We start from the raw sequence: 14,740 nt of genomic DNA, 5'->3' as shown, positions 1-14,740 counted from the left end.
CAGGGCTCGGTTTTTGTTAGGACAAGAGACTGCCGAGTCCGCCAGTCGAAATAAACCAACTTCCTTTTGGTGCTCTCGTATCCTGGCCTTCAATGACCTACTTTTTATCTGACTAAACTTCTCTCCTAAAATTTTTACAGATCTCAACAATTATCACTTTCTACCCTTTCTAGTCTCAACATTTCTTCAAACTTTTCTCTATATGAAATACGTGACATGGTTTATATAAAAACATAGTACACAGAAAATAGAATACTTTTTATTCCCATTAACAAAACTACAAACTTACCTATATTTTCATTCATCTTCTGAATTTCCAAAATGGAGAAAATTTCTTCTATGAAAAGCTATACTGTCACATATATGCTATATCCTACACTCTTTTGTGTTCTCAGAAAACTTGCTACATTTACTGTCTCATATTGTTGTAGAGAAATCAGGTGTGCACGGTAGCTCAATTCAGAGAGTTATTACAATTTTATGGAATTTCTATTAATCTGTATAATATTTAAACACAATATTCTGTTGCTAAGATACTGGATGAAGAAAATGGTTGGCTGCATTCACTCATAGTTCACATTTTACCCAAGAAAGTATAATGAGACATCTGAGTGACTTGAAAGTATTTGAAAAAGAGTGTTTATAGTATTAGCCCCTGGAATCTAAGCTGTATAAGATGGAAAGTAAAACCAGAACGAAATAAAGGAAAAACTGCATCTTGTATATGTTTGATTTGGTAATTACTGAGACAATTCATTTTCAAGGTTCAGAGCATGAGTAATAAAGTGAGTAGCAGAGTTAGACTGAGGGAGATCATGGGAAGTGAAGTTGAGGAACTAAGATTATAAGAAAGTGCATCAGCATCCTCTCTTGTTCTGGATCTTCCCATATACCTCTGATTCAAGCAGAAGCTGTCATCTTAATAAAATTAAGTTGAATTGTCCAGGGATAGCACCTGATCAAATTTGGTTTAACTAGTTCATTTCCTAAGTTTTGAACTTGATGACAATCAAAGATTTCCTAGTGACTTAACGAGTAATTCACATTGACAATGGCCATTTTCCCCATAGGGTTCAGATAATCAAAGACAAACTTCAGTTACTGAATAGGATACAAAAATAAAACATAGCCCCAGAAAGAAAAATAATGAGAGATGTAGCTATGAAGAGTCTTATGTTGATGAATTTCTTAGTATAGAATTAATATCCTTACAATGAATTGAAATTTTGACTTAAATTTGCATTCTAGAGAGTCTGAAATACTATATTACTAGCTTTTTAAGGGACACTGAAATTATATAAGATTGTAATATGAAAGTAAAAGAGGCAAATAATATATAAAATTCTCTTTATGACTGTTTCAGTTGTCTTTGCTTAATATTTTCTTATTTAGTCATATTTTGTATATTTAAAGAGAGATGTGAATCCTTAACTTAGAATTTTCAGTAGCAGTTATGATTTTTGGGAATTAATATTAAATGGGACTCTATTTTATATGTTGTGGGATAGGAAGACAATAGCATAAATGGCATGATGATATTTTCTTACTAAATAAAAAAATTCAAAATTAATTTCTGACATTTCTGTGAACAATGTTACTAAAAAGTATTTTCTACGAAATTAAAATTATACCCTATTAATAGTTAACAGATCTATTACTATATTCAAATATTAATATCTTCTCTATGTTTTTAAAAGGTTAATATGTAGGTCACTCAGAATATAATAAGAAAAATCTGTGAAGAAAAATAAAAAATAATCTAGAAAGTAAAGCATTGAGTCAAGGATGCAACTAATTCAAGTTTACTGTCTACTAGTTATAAAGTATAACACTATAGATAGGGAAGTGAATTCTACATTTTTAGCTGGAGGACTTGATATCAAAATTTCCTATAGTTACAATTAAAATAATTTTCAATACCACAAATACAATAAATTATATGGTAGTTGAACAGCAGTAATCAGAAAAAGCACACTAGCTCTTAAAGGACTTGATAGTGAATGTTCATCTATGGGCACCTAATTTTTAAAAGTGCACATAGTTTTATTAACTACAGCCAGTAGAATAAGACTGTATAATTCTACCATAAATGAAAGTTAACCAGAAGAAAATAATAATAATAATAATTTGCCAGTATTTGATGTTTTTCACAAATTCTTTTAAATTTTATAGGATAAGAAAATTGTATGCTTTGGAAATTTAAGGTGTAAAATATGAGTTATTCATTACAATATGTTACTTTAAGAGTTCAAATGCACCTAGTAATAAAATATATATTGCCTGTATTGTTCAAAAGAATGTAAAATTATATTAGACGGAGATTGCAAAAGAATCTCCTAGGAAATAAAACCCAATAAAAACATTTATACTTTGGGATAGTATTCAATCATAGTTATTTTTCTGCTTTGACTTTATTCATTATTTGGCATCATGCCGAAATGAAGATTGGGTGTTTTAACAGATCTTAAAATTTCTAAATGGCTATTGAGAATATAAACTGACCATATTCCATGTCATAATGAAAATGGCACAGTCATTTATCAAATAGATTATCCCTGTTAATTTCTGAATGTTTTAAAACTCTTAGATAAATTAATTATCTTCATTATAAAGTGAATGATATCATAATCTATTAAATAATCCATAAAACAATCCATTTTGGAGAATAAAACTTTCAAACAGGCTTAAAATATTTAAGTATAAAACTTTGATAAGAAAATCCTGTTTACATTTTATATAATACATAAATATTTATAAAATACTATAATCATTATATGATTTAAATACCCATATATGATCATTTAGCTATGGAAATAATTATTAACAAAATAATATATAATTTAATCTTATGGTATGATAAATTAAATGTCAAAAGAGAATCTAAGGTACAGCAAAAAAATAATTGATTATTTTTAATTTAACAAGATTTGTAGAAAAATTGTTTCTTTGTTTTTATAAATATTTTCTGTTCTTCAGTTCAGCTAGAGTGGATCTAATACTAAACTGAGAATAAGAAAACACAGCCTTGAACCATCTGCCCAATGTTGAAGAATGTATTAAATTTCTCCTTGAATTTCCTCAGCTACAAAATGTTAAACAGATCATATATTTAGCACCTTTCAACTCTAACATTTTTCTAATTTAATAGATATCTTAAAATTTGGAGCATCCACTTGAGTGACCTGTGATTACTTATACATGGTAAGATCTTTGATTTTATGTTGCATATACATGCTATTTGATCTGCACATTAATTCATCAAACATATGATATATAACTGCACAAAGATAAATAATAAATATAAATGTATATTTTCTTGGAAATATGTTATTAAATTTGTCAAGTGAAATTTTATTGGAAGTTGGCAGGCTTTCCTCTTTGCTTATCTAAAAATCTAACTATAGGCATCTTGAAATGCCCACTGAAGCCTTGTTCAAGCAGTTTGAAGCCACTGTGACTTACCCTATTTTTCATCCACGGTTGACTCTCTTCTACATCCTTGGCTCTCAAACATGGTAATATTTATTTATTTTCCAATAAAACAATAACATATGTCTCACAATATTATTTTTCTTAGTATTGTCTTCTCCCTCTCTCCACTGCTCAGAACTATTTCATGGTGCATATGCTGAACTTCCCATGCCCATTGCGTGTTTCCTCTCCTTTTCTCCTTTCCTGTACTTTTCCTTTTGTTTTCATTCCATCCTTCTTTGTTCTAAATAAAGAATATGAGCTGGATAGGTAAAAGTAAGTGTACTTGGATGACAGAATAAGGAATGGCAGACTGCAAACCTTCCTCCCGAAACTGCCAGTAATAGGCAAGTTTACCTGGCAGAAGGGAAGCCACAGGACTGTGGGGGAATTGGAGAGGGTAATTAGAGAGGGAAGATCAAGTTGGCCTGGGGGTGGGGGGAGAGAAACCTTAGGAGAAAAGGCATTCATGTCCTCTCAAAGGTGAGGGAAGCCAAGGAAGTGAAGGATGTGACCTGGCTGGAAGAACAGGGTTTAGTGCTCTAGAGTGAGTTAAGTTCCCCACCCCTTGGGTGGCCAGGGGACCATCTGGCACCCAGCCAATTGAGGGGGAGAGGGTGTAGGTGGGAGAGGATATAAAGCCAGTGGCCCAGGAAAAAATATATACACCAGCCTGAGCTGAAACTGCTCCTGGGAGAAGGGAGGGGGAAATTAATGAGTCAGGCGGCCACTCCCACCCATCCTGGGAGAGAGAGGAGATGGGTCAGTGAGGGGGCAGGCTGACAGCAGAGCCTAACAGCATGGCTGAGTGGAAAGCCTGGAGAGGCAAATGCCAAAATATTAGAAGCCTAACTGGCCTAAGATAAAAGAGGGCAGGGAGAGGCAGATGACCAGCTTTCAGAGGTATTTAGAAGCCTAAACTAAATGGTGGAGCATGTGTACTTCACTGGTTAAACTCTTGTTTCATATATGCAAGGTCCTGGTTCAATATCTAGCACTTCCTAAAAAAAATAAGATAAAATAAAAAGCCTAACTGGCCCCAGTGTGGGGAGAGACACACCAGTTCCTGCAGGGAAAGGAGTTGAAGGACAAGCAGTCTCAGAACAGGGAATTTCAGACTGAGAATTTTTTTAGGTTATTTGATCTTTGATTATTCTTATTATTTTTATTATTCCTTATTCATTTCTCTATACCCAGGTACATTATCTGGGAAGGACAGGCTTGTACTGAGATTGATTGGTGAGCACTGGCAGCCTGAGACTCTTTTCAGTGGTCTAAGAGGGAAGCCTGTCTGTTTCTGTTTTTGTTATTTTAATTTTTGTAGTTGTTGTTGCTCTGATTTTCTATCCTTTTTTTCCTTCTTTTCTCCTTAGTTTATTTCTTTTCTTTCTTTCATTTCTTCCCCATTGACTTTCTTTCATTCCACCTTTTCTTGATATGTCCTCATTTTCTTTCTTTTCTCATTTTTCTCATCTTTTATTTTATCTTATTTTTTCCTGTTTCTTTCTTTTTTTACTCTACATTTTTATTGCTAATTTTTTTATGATTTTTTTAGTACTTTTTTTTCCTTTTCTTTTCTTCCTGGTTCTTTTAAGCTTCTTTTTCCATCTTTTTTTTTTCTCCTCTTCTTTCTTTCATTTACTATGATCTTAGTTTTCCAGGGAAACATGGACAACTACAAGGATATAGAGTAAGTGGAAAGCAAATGTCAAAGAGAAACCTTAAAGTAAAATAAAATAAAATAAAACTCTAAAATAGAAGAAGTGAATCATCTGAATAAGTTCATTAAGATAAACAGATGCTTAGACACCAGCAAAAAATTACAAGCCTTACTAAGCAAAAGGATGAATGGCTGCAGGAGGAGATGTAAACCATAGAACAACATCAAGGATATCCAAACAAATAAGATGAATTGATTTAATGATGTGAAGGAAGAAAGAAGGGGTAATAAAAAGACACTGGGGGAACATACAGGAAGAAATTTTAAACATACGTAAAAAGATAACAGCTCTGATGGTGATGAATGGCACAATGCAAACAAATTAAAAATATGCTGAAGGACATAACAGCAGATCAGGCACAGGAAATAATTAGTGACATGAAAGATAAACATGTGAAATTGCACAGATAGCAGACCAGATAGATAAAAAGATAGAAAAATTCAGCAGGGACTTGGGGAATTGAATGATAACATGAAATGTACAAACACATGCATTATAGCCATCCCAGAGGAAGAAGAGAAGGGAAACGTACAAAAGAAGTGTGAAGGAAATAATGGCTGAATACTTCCCAACTCTTCTGAGGAGCATGAATGCACATGTCCAGGAAGTGTAATGTACTGCAAACAGTATAATCCTAAAAAATTATTTTTATCAAATTGTCAAAGATGCAGGACAAAGAGAGAATACTGAAAACAGCAAGAGAAAAGAGATCCATCACATATAAGGAAAGCTTGATAAGAGTAAGTGCTACTTTCTGATTTGAAACCAGGGAGGTAAGAAGGCAGTGGCTATGACATAGTTAAGGTGCTAAAGAAAAAAAAAAAAAAGGGCTGCCAGCGAAAAATTCTATTCCCAGCAAGCTGTCATTCAAAAAAAAGGGAGTGTTCAAAATATTCACAGATAAACAGAAATTAAGAGAGTTTGTGAACAAGAAACTTGCCCTCCATGGAATATTAAAGGGGGTTCTTCAGGTAGAAAGGGGGAAAATAGAGGGTTGGAGGAGAGTGTAGAAAATAAGATTATTAGTAAGAATAACTAAAAAGATAAAAAGAATATTAAAGACAAAATATGACATATATAAACCTAAATAAATAATGGCTAATGTAAGTACTGCTTGACTGTAATAACATTTGCTATTAATGGATTAAATCTCCAATCAAAAGACACAGAATGGATAAGGAAACATGACCCATCTATAAGCGCTCTATAACAAACTCATCTTAGACCCAGGATGCAAAGAGGTTGCAAGTGAAAGGTTGGAAAACAGTTTTACATGGAAACAATAAGCAAAAAAGGGTAGATTAGCTATGCTAATATAGGACAAAATTGACTTTAAATGCAAAACTATTGTAAGAGACAAAGAAGTACATTATATATTAATAAAAGGGGTAATCTATCAAGAAGAAAGAATAATCATAAACATTTATACACCTAACCAAAGTGCCTCACAATAAATGAGACAAACATTGGAAAAACTAAGGAGAGAACAGATGCTGCTACAATTATAGGGTGGAACTTTAATACACGATTATCAGCATTAGACAGGACATCTCTACAGAACATTAATAGAGACCTTAAATAATACATTAGAGAATCTAGACCTAATAGACACATGAAGAATATTATAGCCAAATACAGCAGGATACACAATACATTCTTATCAAGCACACATGTATCATTTTCCAAGATAGACCACATGGCAGGTCACAGAACAAGCCTCAGTTAATATAGAAAGATTGAAATTATACAAAGTAACTTCTCTGACCACAACAGAAAGAAGCTGGAATTAATAAGGGGCTGATAACCAGAATAGGAACAAAAATATTGAAGTTAAATAATGCAATACTACACAGTCAGTGGATCAAGGATAAAATTGCAGTAGAAATGAATAATTACCTTGAGAAGAATGAAAATGAGATCACAACATATTAAAAATTATGGGATGCAGCAAAAGCAGTGCTGAGAGGGAGATTATACCCATAAATGCTTATAATTTAAAAAGAAAGAGTTAAACTCAATGATCTACCTGTATATCTGAAGGAACTAGAAAAAGAACAATGAACTAACCCCAAAGCAAGCAGGAAGAAGGAGATAATAAAGATTAGGGCAGAACTAAATGAAATTGAGAATGAGAAAAAAAACCCTGAAAAAATTTAAGAAAACCAAAATCTGGTTCTTTGAAATGATTAATAAAATATCTAGTGCTTTGCTAAATAAAGAAAAAAAGGAGAGGGAAGCAGACTTGGCCCAAAGAATAGGGCATCCACCTACCACATGGGAGGTCTGCGGTTCAAACCCCGAGCCTCCTTGACCCGTGTGGAGATGGCCCATGCATAGTGCTGATGTGCACAAGGAGTGCTGTGCCACGCAGGGCAGTCCCCCGCATAGGGGAGCCCCACGTGCAAGGAGTGCACCCTGTAGGGATAGCCACCCAGTGTGAAAGAAAGTGCAACCTGCCCAAGAATGGTTCCACACATACAGAGAGCTGACACAACAAAAAGATGACACAACAAAAAGAAACACAAATACCCAATGCTGCTGATAAGGATAGAAGCCATCACAGAAGAACACACAGAGAATGGACAAAGAGAGCAGACAACTGGGGGAGAGGGAGAGGGGAAGGGGAAGGGGAGAGAAATAAATAAAAAAAATAAATCTTTAAAAAAAAAGAAAAAATGAGGAAGGAGATATCACCACTGATCCCACAGAAATAAAGACTATCATAGGAAGATACTTTCAAAAATTGTATGCCAACAGGATGGATAACTTAGATGAAATGCATAAATTTCTAGAAACACACAAGCAGTCTATATTGGGAAAAGAAGAAATTGTTAAACACAACTTACCAATCACAGTAAAAAGATTGAATTAGTCATCAAAAGCTTCCAAAGTAAAGAAAGCCCAGGATACCTTCACAGGTGAGTTCTACCAAGCATTTCAGAAAGAACTAACACCAGTCCTGCTTAAACTCTTCCAAAAAAAATAGATGTGGAGGGAACATTACATAACTCATTCTGTGATGCCATCATCACCTTAATACCAAAGCCACATAAAGATGCCACAAGGAAAGAACCCTACAGACCAATCTCTCTAATGAACTTAGATGCTAAAATCCTCAACAAAATACTTGCTAATCATACTCAACAACACAATAAACAGATTGTACATTATGATCAAGTGGGTTTCATCCCTGGTATGGAAGAATGGATCAACGTAAGAAAATCAATCATAGTAATACAATATATTAGCAGATCAACAGGTAAAATATCACATGATTATCTCTATTGATGCAGAAAAGGCTTTTGACAAAATACAGCATTCCTTCTTGATAAAAACTCTTCAAAAGATAGGAATAGAAGGAAACTTCCTCAGCATTTCAAAGGGTATATATGAAAAAAAAAAAGACATACTTAACATCATATTCAATGGTGAAAGGCTAAAAGCTTTCCCTTTAAGATCTGGAACAAGACAAGGTAGTGGGGATATATGTGTGGGGAGGTACACCTGGAGTATGTCCATGTGGTCATGGGGTGTTGTTTCAGTGGGTGAAGACCCACAGAGTAACCAATGGAATATTGAATTCCCATCCTGGCAAATCCTATTACTTTCTCTCAGAGAGTGGTGAAAATCTCTGGAGTACATGGAAAGTGTCTAACAAAGAAGTGTGGATCAATGTGTGAGACCCTTAATATTGATGCTTGTACTTATGAACCTTGTTCTTGTGATACAAAAATTGGCCTAGTAATATATATTGCCTAAGAGTTTCCTCCTGAAGACCTCTTTGTTGCACAAATGTCATCTCTCTCTAATCCAAACTCAGCATTTAAATTGATTGATTTCCCTCATGACATAGAACATGACTCCCACGGATGAGCATTCCTGGCAGCAAAGGATTGATACTCAGTGCCAACTAACAATGCATTTGGAGAAAGACCTAGAGCAAAAAGGGGTAAACAGTGAATGAAAATGAGTTTTATGGCTAAGAGATTTCAAAGGGTGTTGGGAGGTCATTTCAGAGGTTATGCTTATGCACATTTTGGGAGGATCTTATTGTCTGCCACAGCAAACCGTGTTTCAGTTAGGGGTGCTCCTGGGGGCTCTAGAGGCATTTAGACACTATAGGCAGGGCGGAAAACCATAGGAAATTGGCACCCCATCAGTGGGCCTTTCTTTGGATATATGATAAGCCATTTCCCCCAATGTATCAGGGTTAGACTCATTTGTAATTTTCTTACACATTGTTCTAATTCCCCATTTATTTGAACTTATAATTAGCACTATACCCATTAAATATATGGCCCAAAGACTTATATTTTCCAGCTGTTCATATGTCCAGGGAGCCCTGAATCTAAGCAGAATTGCAGCTAACACCTAACTCTCCAGTTTGTCAGACTTACCCAGGACAATTAATAAAAGGATGATGATGGACAATGCCCAACCTAACAATCACAGAGTATCTTTAACTATGCATAATGCCTTTCCACCCACTTACCCCATGAGATCCAAGCTCCCTCTCAGTCAGAAGCAGAATGGGCATCACCATCCTGAAATCCTCAAGATAGAGACATTTATAAACATAAGGGAGGGGGGATGCCACTATGGACTAAAAATAATTATTATTGTAATTAAAGAATTTGTAGCATTGATATAAAGATAGTGGTCACCAGAGTTTCTGGGAGGAGAGAGAAGGAATAACATGTGAAACATGGGGCATTTTTGAGACATTGGAATCATTCTGCATATTGCATTGTTGGGTACAAGTCATTAAACATCTTGTTAAACCCTATAAAATTGTGCTTTGCAAAATGTAAACCATAATGTAATCTATAGATCATTGTTAGTAGCAATGATCCAATATATATTCATCATTTGTAACAAATGTACAACACTAATGAAAGATGTTGTTAATGGGGGAAAGTATGGGAAGGATATATGGGTATCTCTATAGTCTCGATGTAACATTTATGTAATCCATAACTTTTTTCAAAATAAAATTTTAAAAATGTACTTGTTTCTAGAATTCAATCTGGTTTTCACTAAGTAGAGTAAAATCTTTAATAAAATAACTCAGAATTACATCTAAAAACTTAATTGTTTTAGCAACTCATGTAAAAATCAAATCAAAGCTCAATATGATTTTCTCAAATCATCTTTCATGAATTTCTATCAGAAATATCCATTTTAAAACATTCAGTGGCAACTTGATTTTACATTTTGCTGTTAATAATGTGATTACCTCAAGGTATGTTTGTTATATTTATTTTAATCCCACAGAATTTTACATAGAATTTTAAACTAGACCTTCCACAAGCCTATCCATTCTGGGGAACATTATTGAACAATTAAAAAAACAGCCAGGCTATAGTCAAAATAGAGAATCAGAACTTCAGTATTATTGAAATAAAACTAACCACTCTAATAAAACAGATTTAGCTGTAAATATTCTATTCCTAATTTAATTCATAATATATTTTATAGATTCTTTCCTTGAAAATTTATTAACATGAATCTCAATTTAAATGCCATTTTAAGAAGTTGGTTTAAGAAAACTGATGCATTAACATAAATAAAAAATTTTGAAAATGTGAAGAGATTTGGAACAAGCCATCCCACTTTTAAAAGTCTTGTAATAATGAGCAATCAAGTAATAACATTACTTATTATTTTTGTTTGTCAGCTAGTATTCAAATACAATGGGTATGTTTAATCAGTACTAAAAAGTGTCAGGTATTTTATGGGCATTTTTCCTTATCTCTAAAACTCAGCAAAGTTGTATTAGCTGTTAACAAAGGTATACTAATTTGTGGTAGGAAAGTAGGTAAACTAAGACACAATGTCTGCAATCATGTTAATGGTCTCTACTAGTCTAGTCTAGACACAATGTCTCTACTATGTTAATAGTTTCCACTATGTCTTCTGTTCTCATTTGATTCTGCCTCTTATCTGCTATTGAAGCTAAATTCGTGCACTTCATCTATGTCACATGATATTTAAAATAAAGTTGAGTCAAGGGAATGAAACTATCTCATTTCTTTATCCCAGAATAGCATCCAGGATGGACAGAAAACATGGTGATGAACAATGCTAACATATAGATCTGAGTTACATAAACCCCAAAAGCTCAAGATGCCTGAGGCATGCATAAACAGAGTTTTAAATAAAGTTAACCAAAAATTATCATTTGGAAAGGGGATTTTGTTGCAAAAACTTTATTTTATTTTTATTTTTAAAGATACTTAGATCATATAAATGTTATATAAAAATATAGGGGATTCCCACATGCTCCTCTTCTCACATCTCTCATACTTTCTCACATTAACAACACCCTTCATTAGTGTAGTACATTCATTGCAATTGATGAACACATTTTGGAGCATTGCCACTAAGCATGGTGTAGAAATTTGATATGGATATGAATCCCAAAAATAGATTATGGATTATGTTTATAATCTGTTCTGTACTTGGACATGGTTTTAATTATGGTTAGGGCTTTAATTGGGCCATGTAATTAAGGCTTGAGTCCCCACCTCTTAGTGGGTGGGGTCTCACAGATAAAAGGCATGGCAAAGGACAGACTCAAGGGTTTTTTAAGTTGGAGTTTGATGCTGAAACCTTAAGCTGGAGCCCCAGGAAGTAAGCTCACAGAGGAAACAGAAGCAAATCCCAGAAAGAGAAGAATTCTGAGACCAAGAAGAAGCAAGCCCTGAGAAGAGAGGAACCCTGAATCCAGAGAGAAGCAAGACCCTGGAAGAGAGGAACTCAGGACGTCTGAACCATCACAGATGACAGCAGCCTTCTTCCTCCAACATGTGAAAATAAACTGGTGAGGAAATTAATTTATGTTTATGTTTCTGTAAGCTCCAACCCCAAATAAATACCCTTTATGAAAACCAACCAATTTCTGATATTTAGCATCAGCACCCCTTTTTCTGACTAATACACATGGACTACAGTTTACACTTTAGTTTGCACTCTTTCCTGCACAATTTTGTAAATTATGATAAGATATATAATGGCCTGTATCTGTCATTGCAATGTCATTCATGACAATTCCCAAGCTACAAAAATGCCCCCGTATTACACCTTTTTTCCCTCTCTCTGCTCTCAGAACCTCCAGTGACCACTGCCTTCATATCAATCATATAATTTTTTCCATTGTTAGAATCACAATGAGTCTATAGTAGAATACCAGTAAGTCTACTTTAGTTCAAAATTTATTTCCCAATAGTGAGGGTTCTGGGATGGTGATGCCCACTCCACCTCTAATTGAGAGGGGACTTTGATCCCATAGGGCCAATGAATGAGACTCTCTTGCTTGCAGTTGAAGACTCTTTTGGTTCCTTGGTATGGTGGTTGTCCATCTTCAACTGCTTGTTTATTGCCCTGGGTGAGACCAATGAAATGGAGAGTAGGTGTTGCAACTATGTTGAGATTTAAGGCCTGGCTGGCACGTGGACAGCTCAAAGATTTAAGTCTCTTGGACATACACCTACCAACTCTATTGCTAATAGTAGGGTCAAATAGGAGGACAGAAGACCCATGTGTAGGGAAACGTCAACTGAGTCCAACTCTGTCACACTGTGGAGCACAAATCCTAAAGTAGGGCTCACTGGCAAGGAACCTAACTCCCAAGCTCTCTGCCTTGACTATAGTGTCTGGATGTCTTCAGACATCAGGAGTCCTGCTATTTGGGGTTGTATTTATTTTGGCATTCAATGAGATCCTGCTGAGACATGCATAAGCATAACCTCTGGGATGACCTTCTAACTCACTTTGAAGTCTCTTAGCCATATACACTCATTTATCTATACCTTTCCCCCCTTTTGGTTAAGGTTGTTTTCCAGTTGCATTGCTAGTTGGTGCTTAGTAGTAATCCCTCAGTGCCAGGGAGGTTCATCCTAAGGAGTCATGTCCCATGCTGGGGAGAAGGTACTATATTTATATTCTTGCAAAAACTTTAGATTACAGGTAGAGAAAAACAGGAGGAATATAATCAATTTTTAACCTAACCCAGTGCATATTCATTAGACTGTAAGCAATTGAAAATAATTATCTTCCAAACTAAAAATATATTCTAATTAGAGCATATATACATGAATTAGTCACAATTTTTTCCCTGATTCTCTTTCTTCATCTCTCCATAATCAATAGTATTTAGTAATAACCCATCACTTCCTGAAGTTAGCATTTTATAAATATGGTAGATCTCTATTATATATGGACTATTTACCATGTCAGTTTTTCTATCCTACATAATACCCTTAATTTGAGCAAATATAGAAAATTAACCTTGCATGGTCATTCACTTAGTTTATCCTAGAATGTTATTGCCAAAATCTAATTGGTGAAAAATTTGCAAACGATGTTACTGAAGAAATATGTTTGGGAACAGAAAATTTATTTCTCACATGAAAAGTAAACCAGATAACTCAATTCTAGGTCTTATGTTAGTGTCTGTATTTAAAAACTATGATTTTTTAATGAAAGTTCTTCTCATGAATTTGTTGTAAGTTTCCTTCTTTGTTAATACTTGCTTTATATAGTTGACTTTATGACAGCAATTCCTTTTATATCTTCTAACTTACATCAACACCTAAACTTTAACTGCATGGGTTTTGATAAATAATATCAAACTGCTACAGAAGAAATGATGCATTATCTACAATGAGATATTTAATAAAGAACTATCCCTGAACCAGATCACCCCATGTGTTCATTTAGGATAAAATTAATAAAGACAAATGTTTAAAACTCAAGGATGTGCTGTTGATTCTGAGAATATTCTACCATATTCTTTCTGAAACAGATGTGCTATGGAACATTGGTCACACAGGAGGGTGATGGGGAATTCAAGGACACTCTCAGTGGCCATCTCCCATCTCTTCTCCTTTCCCCCTCTTGGTTGTTTATGTGCAGGTCTTTATGTTTCTGCTCTTGTTTGTCTGCATGCAGATGTTCAGTATCATTCCTTTTGTCCTTGTTTGCATGTCCATGTTCAATATATTTCTAATTGGCAAGAGACCTCAGGCAGTTGAGGAAGGGCTTGGATCTTAACTATTGCCTCCTGGTTACCAGGACATAAAGTCTGATCCTTGGCAGAACCCCCTTCCCCTGAAGTGTATAAAATTTCACCACTCAGTCTGTGCAGGTGTCCCCCATTTCAGATGCAAAGAGAAGCATGTACAGTTGCCAAGCTGTAGGTCTCCCCAGGATACCAGCCACCATTTCTCCATCATCTCTGATGTAAATAGAGGTATGCAGAGCTGCCATCTACTGACAATGACCCAAGCAGTTTGTCTTCCTGGGGCATCAGTCAAGATGTAGTCTTTTCTCCTGTTCCTCTGGACCCTTTGTGCTGTGCAAGCATTAAAATGGTCATTGGCTGGTTGCTTCTGTTGTGCCTTAGACTGTGTTTCCACAATGCACGATATAGCAAGCTGTTCCACAAAATATTCTTTGGGAAAAGTAGTTTATGAGATTTTTAATTCAATATGTCTTGGAAATTTCCTGTAAATTTAAGCATATTAAAGACCCTTAAATTCCTCTGA

Source organism: Dasypus novemcinctus, chromosome 13 (assembly GCF_030445035.2).
Source record: "Dasypus novemcinctus isolate mDasNov1 chromosome 13, mDasNov1.1.hap2, whole genome shotgun sequence".
NCBI classification, from domain to species: Eukaryota; Metazoa; Chordata; class Mammalia; order Cingulata; family Dasypodidae; genus Dasypus; species Dasypus novemcinctus.
Note: the sequence above shows the minus strand (reverse complement) of the source record.